The 13313-nt window shown below is 35.3% G+C and overlaps 2 long non-coding RNA genes across 2 annotated transcripts; both read left to right on the forward strand.

Moving 5' to 3' along the window:
• The first annotated feature begins 2537 nt into the window (after window positions 1-2537).
• Window positions 2538-7102, forward strand: LOC126927143 (uncharacterized). Its single transcript, XR_007715215.1, has 2 exons — window positions 2538-4791; window positions 5676-7102. It is a non-coding gene; the product is annotated as an uncharacterized LOC126927143 (long non-coding RNA).
• A 4613-nt stretch (window positions 7103-11715) lies between these two features.
• LOC126927156 (uncharacterized) lies at window positions 11716-12621 on the forward strand. Its single transcript, XR_007715227.1, has 2 exons — window positions 11716-12296; window positions 12376-12621. It is a non-coding gene; the product is annotated as an uncharacterized LOC126927156 (long non-coding RNA).
• Window positions 12622-13313: the final 692 nt, after the last annotated feature.

The following is a 13313-nucleotide window of genomic DNA, read 5'->3' on the forward strand; positions in this document are numbered from 1 at the left end:
AAAAGTTCTATATTTGGTATACAAATATTTGGTATACAGGTATACCAGTGAAAAGGTGTAGAACAGAGATATTGAAATTGCTACCTGTATGATATTTTTATGAAATTACACTGCTTATATATGCAGTCAGCTTGGAAATAAATTTAAATTGTAATAAATTGTTACTTAGACTGTGATGTAAATTGAGTTATAGCTATAAATTATTTACTTTGAAAAAATTTCACGCTCATCATGTACCCGAGTAACAAGGTGCAAGAAGAAGCGGAATTAATTTAGCGCAAATCTCGAGTCGATGGTGCAATTGTTATAAACTATACTTTACTTACGCAATCTTCGATACGATCAATAATAAGATTATGTAATACGACCTTAAGCCAATATACGGTTAAGCATCGATGAAACAAGTCTAGTCCAACAACTAGAAGAAGGCGTTCCATAACTTCCGGGATAGAATGCTTTTGTGTTTTAGTTCAAGTTGAACATTTATCGTTCTCTGTCCAATTAATCTCTGTTATTTTTACTTATCTTAAATAAATAGTATTAGGAGAATTTTACAAATCTAAATTATCCTAATCCTATCCCTTTTTCCCGATACTACAATATCTATAATAAGATTTCGCAGGTATCTGCCTCAGATCGACCGCGACCTTAGCAGATTTAGTCATCGCTCAATTGATCCTGTAAATATGCTTTCAACGTCTCGACACCGTTGTCGTTAGATAATACGCCTTTGCCTCAACTTTTGAAATATTACGTTAAATAAATTCTCAAGTTCGATATTTAACTTCTTTCGCAGAAGTCTTTTTTATCAGAAAGATAAATGGAGATTAGCTGGAAGAAAACGTCGCCAAGAGAAATAGTCTTTTCACAGCCGAGGAACAAATCTGGGAAGAGTGCAGGCGTTCTAGCATCTACGAAAAATAAAGAGGCGATAACTCGTAGTCGTTCGAGCGAATGGATCATTTTGATTCGCATACAGCGTGTCTTGGTATGGATTGCCAGCGGATAGTAGTTAAATCGAATCTCTCGTCCAGGCGTAATTCTCAGCCGTTATCTAGAGGTGATTTGTCATCGCTGTATTTATAGGCCAATCGATTATATTATTTGTCCGAATTGTTCCATGAAATTGTATTAATCTCGAAACTCTATTTTCACGAAACATAGCTACCGTTATTACTACTACGAAATGGCTCTTTGTTATCAAAATGGAATAGAGAACGGTTGAATGCATTTGACGGATGAAAACATTGGAAAAGTAGAAGTAAGAACCGTGGTTATTGAAGGTTCTGTCGTATCTTCGCTAGACACGCTTCGATGCCACCTTCTATCGAATTAGTCGAAGTGAATCAGAATATCGAGCCGCCTGTGAAGTGATTTTTAAATCAGACAACAAAGACTTTCTGTTATCGAGTATTTTAATACACTGACTTGGTGTATTAGATCAAGCCATTGTACTCACGTTGCATAAAAAGGAATACATTTCGATTGAAATAATAATTGGTCGAAAGACTTGATCAAATATGCGAACGATATTCATCTTAAATTGTGTACGAAGTTTTCAAATAAATTATTGTTTTATATACAACAGAAACGAGGAAGACGTAGAGTTGGCTCGTTGAAGAAACTTCATTGGTCATTGATACGTCGATGTACTTTAAGATGATCGACCGTCACTTTTCATTCAAATACAATACGGAAAGTGAAATTGGATTACATGCTAAAGATATTGCCAGAGAATATCCCGATCTATAATGATTTATAATTAGCATTCTATCCCGGAAGTTATGGAACGCCTTCTTCTAGTTGTTGGACTAGACTTGTTTCATCGATGCTTAACCGTATATTGGCTTAAGGTCGTATTACATAATCTTATTATTGATCGTATCGAAGATTGCGTAAGTAAAGTATAGTTTATAACAATTGCACCATCGACTCGAGATTTGCGCTAAATTAATTCCGCTTCTTCTTGCACCTTGTTACTCGGGTACATGATGAGCGTGAAATTTTTTCAAAGTAAATAATTTATAGCTGTAACTCAATTTACATCACAGTCTAAGTAACAATTTATTACAATTTAAATTTATTTCCAAGCTGACTGCATATATAAGCAGCGTAATTTCATAAAAATATCATACAGGTAGCAATTTCAATTTCTCTGTTCTACACCTTTTCACTGGTATACCTGTATACCAAATATTTGTATACCAAATATAGAACTTTTGTGTCAAAATTAGATTTACTTGAAAATTGTATAATTTCATAATAATATCGATTCACTCTACCTTTCTGCGTGATCGAATTTGCTCCAGCCGCTGCATTGCAGATAATTCGCAGGGCATGTTCCTGGTGGACAGTTGAAGGTGTCGTGCAATTTGAAAATAAAATGCTGATATGATGAATAGGGGAATGATGTAATAGGCCAGGAACTTGAACAGCACCACCCCTCTCCTATAGCTTGCCCCTGCGTTTCAGAACGAGAAATAAATTAATACGACTTCGTGGGTGTGAAATGAAAACACGGAGAAATGTCCAATATTTCAGCGTGTGAGATACTCACCCAATTCCACGGGGAAAGGGTTACAGATGTGGATGCTGGAGTTAGTTGTTATGTCGACGTCCATCACGTCAGAGAAGAGAGCAGCAGGCATCGACAAAACAATCGCCAGCACCCAAATAAGGCAAGCTATTAGTAGCGCCAATGGTACTGCTTTCATCCCGGCTACATGGCGCCGAAGAGGATTTACGACCGCGTAGTACCTACGATGCAACACGAGCATATCTTTCTTTTATTTGTAAATCAATTTTTATTGAAACCTTAACCCTGAAATACTATAGAACGGAGTAATTTATACCCCACTTAAATGTTTCATTTACAGATGGCTGTTGTGCGTGTATTTATTACTGTTGAGAAATGGTTGTTATTTATACGTTCCGAGCTGTCTCGTGCAACAAATGTACCAACTGTAATATTAATATGTTGGCAAGATAGAAATCTTAGATTATATATAGATTTCTGTTTTACAATTTATTTATTATTTTATTTTATTTGCTTTATTACTAAATTTATTACTATTGGACAAGGGTGTTTAACGCCTTCTGTTTTATTAAACGTCACTAACGATACTAATTCAAATATGCAGATAGATCCTGATAATTATTTGACATGGAAGAAATCAAAATTATTTAGCAACGTATCGTTTGTTGGAAATAAGCGTTGTGTTAATAAAATGATATGTAATTTTCAATATAGCGTTAATTGGATTGTTTATAAATGCAGTATTGCAGGGTTAAGATTAAATGATGTCTGATTAAATGAATTCTTCAGTTATACTTTATTTTAACGTTGAACTTTCTTATTAATGTAAATTAATTGATTTTCTTAATAGCGAAAAGGAAATTGGACGTTTGAGATTTCATTTCGATTACTGATTAAAGAGTCGATTGGTCCATTAATGGGGCGGAACTTCACTAAAGTTAGGACGACCAGCCTATCCCTGAGACAACAATTTCCTCAACCGTAACTGGGTTTGACAACTTACCTCTCGGCTGATAACGCGGTCAGAGTGAAAACTGAGACACCGACTGAAATATCCTTGACGCACTCCGATAATTTGCAAACTGTCTGTCCCCACGGCCATGAATCGAATGTAAATATAACAGACGTGAGTGGTACACTCGTTAGGATCACCTGAAATAACCGAAAATTAAAATTAAAAATATACACGTGTATTTTATTGTATTGTATTTCCACGGTCAATTGTACTCGTGTTATTCAATCTACCCTTTATCGAAATTTTATTCGAATATTTTTCTGTACTTTTGCGAAATTTAATTGAATTCTACGAATATATGGGAAACGTTTTAAAATCTGTTTCGTTGAAAACCCTTTATCGAAATTTTATTTGAATATTTTTCTGTAATTTTGCGAAATTTGATTGAATTCTACGAATATATGGGAAACGTTTGAAAATCTGTTTCGTTGAAAACGACGCCTTCGACATTTCGATAGGTGAGAGCGATAAAATAAACAATACTTGATATTATATTTGTACGGCATCGAGCATATAGTAAAATTATTAGGAAAACATTTATCAGGATTCATTGTTATCGAGAAAATTAAAATAAAAACAATCCGCGATTATGATACAGAAAAATCTATTAAAATTATTCGTGATGAATTCACATCCCACGTCCTTTTATCATACTGTGTAACGTTCACTCAATTTGCGAAAAAAAGATTCCCTCATTAACTCGCTAAATTTCGTCTGTAATACGGACGTCTCTGATGAATTTCGAGATAAAAGGGGGATATTAACAGGAACGTTTTGTATTGAATATTATAATAAAAAATGTAGATTAAGCGAATTTTCTGCAATTTCATGCGGGATGTACAAATTTCGTCGTATGATCGAACACTCAATTATGGTGTTGCACTTTTTTCTCAGTGTTAATCGTGAAATACACATTTTCTTTTTGTTTAAGCATGATCGTTCGAACACTATAATCGAGAAAATATTTATTTATGATTTTCACAGATGATATCGTATGGATCGCATTAATCTTTGATTATTCTCCGTCCGGCTATAAATTGTCCATGGATCAAGATGTATAGCTACATATATCATAAAGTAAGCTCGATATCCACGAAAATAAGCGCGTTTATAATCGAACTCGCTATTGGTCCACGATTACGTGTCCAGAACAACGGAATTTTAACGTCTGATTCAAGGTCTCATATAGCATGTGCTTCTTTTAGAAATTATTTATGAAAATATTTGAATATTTCTAGATGTTCTGTCGCGCAACACATCTGCACGCCATCCCGCGCGGCTTGCCAACCAGCGGTCTACCTGCCGTCCTTCTAACACTCCATAGGCCCAAGGACCCACTATAAAGTTGCAATTCTAGCTGCATTGTTCGCACACATGGCCTAAGCACATCTGTTTGCCAGAAAAGACTTTCTAATTCCAGAAGAGTTTTCGGCCGGTTTTTAGAAAGGTCCTTGGGTTTATTATGTGCTCTTAAGAATTACGAAGAAAGCGGAGATATACCTAACGAAAAATCTGAGTTTCCCTGTAAACAATGTCGCCTAGGACCCAAGTTGGTAGGAGGTTTCTTCCTCCTCTCTTCCTTCCTAACATTGGTCCCAACCAATCGACATCGCGGATTATTGCCCTCACTTTACTAACTAAAAATGTAAGCAACGAATCCGCGTTCTTCGTTCAAAGGGCACACCCATACCAAGCTTTCCTCCGTATTCACATTAGAATAAGCTTCAGTGTTTTCCATCGTCTCTCACGGTGACTAGAGTTCCTGCATAACTCTCACCGTTCCTATATCTCTCAGAATTTCCTACCACTGTCAAAGATCTAACGCCTAACTTCTAACATTAAGTCTCATACCGTGCTACTTTCATATCTATATGATCGCAGCGTGATAAGTTATTAAGTGTTTATATCTACTCAATCGTGTATACTAAGTGTTGGAAATATATATTTTAACTCTGTGAGCCACAGTGTTATCATACCTGAATCACCCCTATTATCTTAATCGAAATACGGGGATCGAACTATTCGTGGTGTCGATCATTCTAATCGTAACGGGAATTTACGACTCCCGTTGACGCGTATTCTAACGACCGCGTCTCCCCGCGATAGCTCGAAAATACACTAGAGATTTTTATGAACGTATTACGTGTGTGATAGAAAAAATTTTGAAATTTCGTTACTAGACCATTATGATCATATTGATAATATATGTAACAAACTAAAAAACATGTATAGAAGTTACAAGATATTTATTTCAAGCATACAATTCACAGAAATCGCTATATCATATAAAAATATATTGTATTATACAAGAATAATTATACATTTCTAGGAGACTTAAATTCTTCTATATTATATGTGATAATAAAGAGTAATGTCTGCGTATTTGTACGATATAATACATTTTATCAATATAACCACGACAGTCGGTAAAGACAATAAAACTGTCATAATATATATCCAGACAAATTTTCTACGATGGGCCCTCAGATGCTTTCGTGCGTTATCGTACCTACTTACATTCTACGCGAAATCGATGACGGAGAAAGTACCGGATGTTCTGATGTTCGCTCGCGACAGATTTATACGCGCGATCCGACAGTCTGAATAAATTCGATATATTGCCGGGATACAAATGACATGGGGTCCTAGCAACATTTTCCGATTGACGGGAAATCGAAATGTAAAAAAAAGGATCCCGACGAAGGAAGGAAAGATTTTTCTCATCTATATTCGGAATATTCATGGATTGTTAGTTTTTACCATTCCAGCTTTGTCGCAATTTATTTCCAACTTATTGGACATTCATTTTGATTTATTATATATATTTAGACGCGGAATACAATGGGTAGCAGATGGCTTTTTCAAGATGTATGAATCATAACCACAAGAAGTACAATTAAATATTTATCCCTTCCGTGTTAGTAAGCTGATGAATCTTTTGATTGTGGCTTGCAAGAATAATAGTAGATTAGTTTAATTCTACCCAGTTAATTATTCATGTAGAAATATGTTTTTACAAAATTTATGCTATGAAATTTTGAATACATTTTATATTTTACGAGAGGAAACTTTCGACACGTCTTGTCCATCTGAACGTTTCTCAAACGTGCACGAAATCTTTTTCCATTTTATTCGACGTCAGAGATCCTTTTTTTTAACGTCGGTCTTAAATGATACATTAGAGATAATATATACACATATTGTACTTTCTTACCAAAATATCGCCCAGAGCCAACGAAAATATGTAGATAGTGGATGTATTTTTTGCAGCCGAATCTGCACCCAATGTAATCATCATCAGTCCGTTCCCAAATACACCCACTATCAGGATTATTAAAAATATCCCAGGTACTATGTAGGTTTCCGGGCGATGGATGTATGGAATGTACCCACTCTCCTGGACCAGGCTCGTCACATTCGAATTCAAAGCCATCTGTAAAAGAATAAATCCACGTCTATGCGTTATGTATGTAACTATGCGTTATGTATTTTATTTTCATTTTCAAACGTTGTATAAATAAATAAGTCTCTTTTATATTTATCATTCAAAATATTTTAGTTGGAAATGGAAAGGAATAAGCCTTGCGCTATAGTGTGATTTTTCATTTTCCGATACGCCGTTCCTTTTGTCCCATGCAAAACCCACGCGTCCATATCTGGATGCTCGATAACGAACCGCGGCACAACAAAAACTAATCAGATCGATCGCGTTGCTATATGACCTTTCTACCATTTTAAATTGATATAAACTCAACGACAACGAGAACTTCGAACGCTGCACGGTACGGCATTTAGATGAGGATTTAGGACAAAAATCAGAATTTGCTGGCCGCGTTCGCACGCTTGCGGGCTACGTTTGCACGTCTGCAGGCCACTTTCTCAGCTTCTACAGTGCGGCGTTTGAATGAGGATTCGGGACAAACATTTTAAAAATATATATAATATGCAGTTTTCCAGAAACTTAATATCAGGGAATTCGATGTGAATAAAAGTCTGTTTACCAAATATCCCTTAGTATTTTCCCTACTTCCTGGTTCAGTTCAAATATTATAATTATTTATTGTTTTTGTCTAGTCTCTTTTCCTAAATTAAAAAAAATAAGATTTTTTGTCAGATATTATAAACATCTAGTAAAGAACAGAGTTTTTATGTAAAAAATTTTGTTGAGACAAGTGTGGTAAAGAATCAGCCTGCGTGACGCTGTTGAGAACTGTTCGACTCGAAAATGCTCGTCGATGCTATTTCGAAACTTCATATTCTGACGAGAAATCAATACAAAAGTAATTAGAATAGAAGCTACTATAATAGAAGCTACAAATTGTTTAGAAAGTCAATTTTCCATGGAAAAAGGTTACTATTGTTGACATGTATAGCAGCAGTCCTCAACTACCTAATGGTGAAATGAACGAATGGTTCAATATAAAAATTTACAGCTGGAAAGATAATTCCAGATTGACTATCATAATGTAAGGGTTTATAATGTAAAGTAGCAGCATTCAAAAGAACAAATAATTCTGAAGGCAAGCTGAATACGTAATTCCAATTTCTAAAAGTTTTTTCAGTTTCGTACCAATATAGACGACTGTTATCGAAAAAATTTTTCAGAAGTCGAACAATGAAAGTTGATAGAGTTGGTCAGTTTAATTTCCACGTGAATCGAATGTGTAATAGATGTCCTGATACCAATCGAATACTAACGATATCGCTTTAACGATACTTGAAAAGGAGTTCTAGCTCTTCTAATGAAGTAAAACGCAGATACACACGAATTAATGAAATCTCGTTCTACATCGTTTGATTTCCAAAGGAATTTCTTATCTTCTTAGGAAACAGTGTTTTATACGTAGTAACGATACCATCGATGAACGTATGTGTAAATTTCACGAGCTGAGTCGCGTATCTTGCACGATCGTATTCTTCGAAACTTTATGGCTCCCCATAACGATTCTCCCGTCTGTGAAACTACGTATTGTCTTGCTTCGTTACCGGCGAAGTTAAACGTGGTGTCGAAGTGATATTTCACGGATTTGATAAATAAGAGAAATGGAACGAAATCGATTGCGTTCGAAAGAAATTGCACCATCTGAGTTTAATTTATCCACGTCGCAGAAGCGCTGAAACCTCGTTATTTCACAAACATTTCCAACGATTTCATCACGCCTTCGTGATTTCGTGACTGGTAATATATTCCTTTCGATTCCCTGTTTGTAGAATTTTACGAAGATCTCTGCAGCTTCAGCGCGATGTTCCATGTCCCATGAATCAGACTAGATTTACGCCTGAACTTCGTGAACGAGTTTGAAGCGAATACAACGTGTGACGAGTTTCGTGCCATGCGTTAAAAGAGTCCAACTTAGTTTTCAAACAGTCAGTGAAACGTAAAGCAACCCTGGCCATGGTATAAAAGGATATACAGGGTGTTAAAGCTGTGGACGATATTTATAGGATTTTATATATTACATGTCAAACGTGAAGGTAATGAAAAAACGCTTATATAGAAAAATATTATTCGAGGCTTATTTTTTAATATACATAGTTGGTTAACGAATTATTTTCGAAATAAATATTTATCCAGGATAGTTATTCGAAAATCATTTTAAATTCACCGATAGCTGCATAGATCGATGAATCAGCTGATGAAACTTTCTCTTCATTCTATTCACATCTCGCGTTTCTCATTTTGAGTCAAATAGTAATTAAATATATAACAATGGAAATTCTATCGTCGTTTATTTTCTCAGGAACAAGGGACGTAAAGTTCGAGTAAAATAAAGAGAAAAAGCCGTAATTCATAAATTTTTACCGCAAAATTAAATTGTTTATTAATTGAAAAATAAGCTGTAAATCTTTTTGTGTATGAATATTTTGACCTGTTGAATGATACACTATAAATGTCGCCCACTTTTCCTCATCATCTTGTTACAAGTATCGTGTTAAAGATGTAGTCCTCAAAGTGTTTTTTTAATCGTCTACAATCCCAGATGAAAGGAGAACTATCGTATTACGTTCTCTTAGAGCAATTGAAAAATAACTCTCATACTTGCGATCGAAACATTCAATCTGCTAGTTTCAGACCCGTTAATGGCACCAGTACCATGCCCTCGACATTCGGAATATGGTAGGGTGAAATTGAATTGCGGTTTTGGAATTTCTCGATCGCAAAGAGAAATGATCGTGATAGAAGGAGTATACCTTGTGTCAGACTCTATCAGTTGAAGTAAATTTACGGAAAACAGAATGCCACGGAAATGTGTCAAGTTTGACATAATCCAATCACATAGACTATTAGAAATATTATAATTATTAAAAATGTAACTCCCTCCGATAATGCACTAGTAAAATCATCTTGTTCCGGTATGCAAGCGATACACAATTTTATAAACTATACTATTATCATTATACTCTTCTTTGCATAAGTAAAATATACAAAATTTGGCAAATATCGACAGGCATTTAGAAATCGCCCTACTACTATAGCTCGCACACGGAATTAAAAGGATTGTCATTGCATTCATAGTTGCAGTAGTATTTGCAATAATTGATATTAATGACGTTATGCGAATATTATCCGCCTTGTCGCTGAAAGTGATTATTCGAAATTGCTTCGGACTGAAATGCCGTGAATTCGTTGCGACAGAGAGTAACAGGTGTCATGTTGTAAATATAACGCAGCGGGACGCGACTAAATGTAATTTTTTAATAACGACAATCCTGGTCGTACTCGCGACGAGCGAAATGGCGATTGCGATGCGCAGATTTAACGTTGTAAAAATACGTCTGTCATATACATATTCTATGGTGTGCCACGATCAACGGACTGAAACCGATTGCCGATGAAGTATGGCCGAAAAATGGACAATGTATGTATAACTACGTTTCAACGATCTATTCTAATGGGCCACGCAAATTCATTCACGTTCAAATTCGACCAGTCGTGCGAAAAACGCGATTTTATTCTTTTATTCTTAAAGGCGATAATCTGGTTTCATGTATAGAATCAATACACAATAAAAGCAGCTGATATTACGATATTGATTTATCCTTTTCACGAGTGTTGGAATCTCTGTACCTGTTATAGGAAATTTGCCCAGTTTGATATTATACACGGATATACGATACAGAAAAATTAATAAACTAACTCGATAGTATTTCAATCTTATGTGTATTGAATGATAAATTTGTTTTTTAGCCGATCTGGAACGAATACCTGAATCACGCTCTAAAACCAATTATATTCATACTAACATACTCCACTGTAATTCTGTTTTAGAATAGTAAAAACTTTGGTCGAATATGAGAGATGTGCTTATTTTGGAGGTTCTCTGTGTACAAACATTAGAACACTTTCCAGAAACTAATGGACAAATACCTTAGAACGAGCTAGCTTATTTCTTAGAACGAGCTAATCCGAGTGATAACAACGGTATTAAAATATATCGATTAATTTCAAGTATATTCTACGAGTTAAATAATGACGTTGATTCCTGCTCATACAATTGTTACGTTTCTGTTTTTATTCGTTTTAACAAGACAATGGACAATGCGTTGGAATAAATATTTTTATATTTAATACGAAGGGAAGACATTTCTAACGAAAAAAGATGTATAATTTCAAATAAGATAATCGTATCGACGCAACGTGTATGTATAATGGTAATAACTATATTAAGATAAACCACAAATGAAATATCTTCAAGAGTGTTCTTACGCACCAGCGTATGGGAACATTTTAATCAATAATATACATATGTATGTAGAAACCAATACCTATATAGAAGCTCCAATACATTCATAGCGTTCTGTACTGCAGATGATATTGCAATGGAAACCGAATGGTGGCCCATTAATTTCGGGGTAACCAGAAATTGGTATTCGGAAAGTCCAAGCTATGGTTTAGGTTCCATTAATTATTTACTAGTCGGAACTTGTGAGTTTGAAGCGTGCTCTTTTAGAAAAAAGTTCCTGATGTATTGTCGATGTCGTGTTTACGGATGAACTAGCATTAAGTATCGATAGATGAACATACTATTTCCACGTTTGCAATGCGGAGATATTCCACAGCTTGTGTAACTTTAATTAATGTCTCAGCTTCGATTAAACTTTAAAGCGTTTTGAATGGAATATTCACGCAAGTTCGCAAATGTTGTGTCGAATTATAATGATTTGTAGAACCATGCACAGTGTCGCGAGACGTCGTCCTAACGAAGAAGATGAACGATACATCGCCGCGTCGAAGGAAATGGGGGACTGTTAAGAGGTAACCATTACAGGGAAGATCCGATCCGAAATTCACTTTACGTATATTTATCGACCATATTCTCTGTTATATTCTTTTATGAGCTATGGGATCGTTTAACTTCTCCCTAACGATCGTCCCTGTGTCACAGAAATTGCATCGGTGGATCGTTTCCTTGGTGTGTAAAAGCTGAAAATTTTCTGATATGAAAGAGATATTCTCAATACACGTTCGTAATACGTTGGTAATAGGCTCGTAGATAAAATACTACGATACATTCAAGCTATTTGAGGCGAGTAAATGCACGATACACTATAGAAACATAATGGCGCTGGTTTCGTAGTTTTTCAAGGCAGGCTGTTTTCTTTGGTCTATAATTTATGGAATGTTCGCGCGAAGCTTCACAAAGCGGGACTCTAAGGCAAAGTTCGCGTGGCTAAAGGGTTTTCTAAAATGTAAATACCGCTTCCTGGAAGTAGAAGAACATGCGAAACCACTTAGTACACGAGGTAATCTTTTGGGTATAAATTATTAATCCTTAAATGCATAGTGTCATCATTTGATAATACAACTTTTTTCTTAACATAGCAAACATATGCGAGGCATTGTGAACAGAGATAGACTAAAATATATTTCTTCTGAATGTAAGTTTATGAATAAAATTATTATACTACGCATAGTTCGATCCAAGTAACATAAAAATACTGTCAAATTAGTTTATTTCATTTGTACGTTTGATCATCCTATTGTCTTCGTCTCTTGTTACAGTCAAATGTTTTAAAAATTGTGTTATGCAATCAACGAGATAAATAACTGACTATATCTTCGCGATAATCGACCTGCAATTTGCTTATACCTTTCAGACACGTTATAGCCATCTTTGATAACAAAGTACTTTCCCAAGTAAAAAATTAAAAAAAATAAATGGCGTGAATTCGATAATTTTTCTATGATTTTGTGGTTTGATTATATCTAAGGAGAAGAATCAGGGTTTGACAAATCTATTGCGACCATTTCTCTAACTCTTTAGCTACAGAAGTGTTCCACTTCGCATTCTTCCTTCTGGTAACGCGAAAACTCATCACGACGGATATCTTGAGGTACGAAGTTAACGAGAAACTTTATCCACTTTGTGACAATCTCCAGAATATAACTTTTTCAATTAGGTACAGAATTTGAACTTTCAAATCGAAATTTCCGTTCATTAGTTCGTGTACAAATGAACCGAACGGAAAGGAACAAGTGCCGTGCTGATGTTGAAGTTCAGCGTCCTACGAAAGTAATTCGTGAAAGTTGCGAACTGCCGAAGAAGTCGAAAAAGTTCTTAAAGGTTCGTGGATAATCTTAATTTAGTTCTAAAGCGCAAAAAACATTTGGATGCGATTAAAATTTCCGCGTGAATATAAAGGGTGATCGTTAGGAATTGATTTCTGCACGATGTCATAACGAAATTGAGAGAACATATAGAACCAAACCGAGCAAATACACCATTGAAATTGGCAAGCACCTGTCGCGTCGATATCGCG

The sequence above is a fragment of the Bombus affinis genome, unplaced genomic scaffold (assembly GCF_024516045.1).
Source record: "Bombus affinis isolate iyBomAffi1 unplaced genomic scaffold, iyBomAffi1.2 ctg00000075.1, whole genome shotgun sequence".
NCBI classification, from domain to species: Eukaryota; Metazoa; Arthropoda; class Insecta; order Hymenoptera; family Apidae; genus Bombus; species Bombus affinis.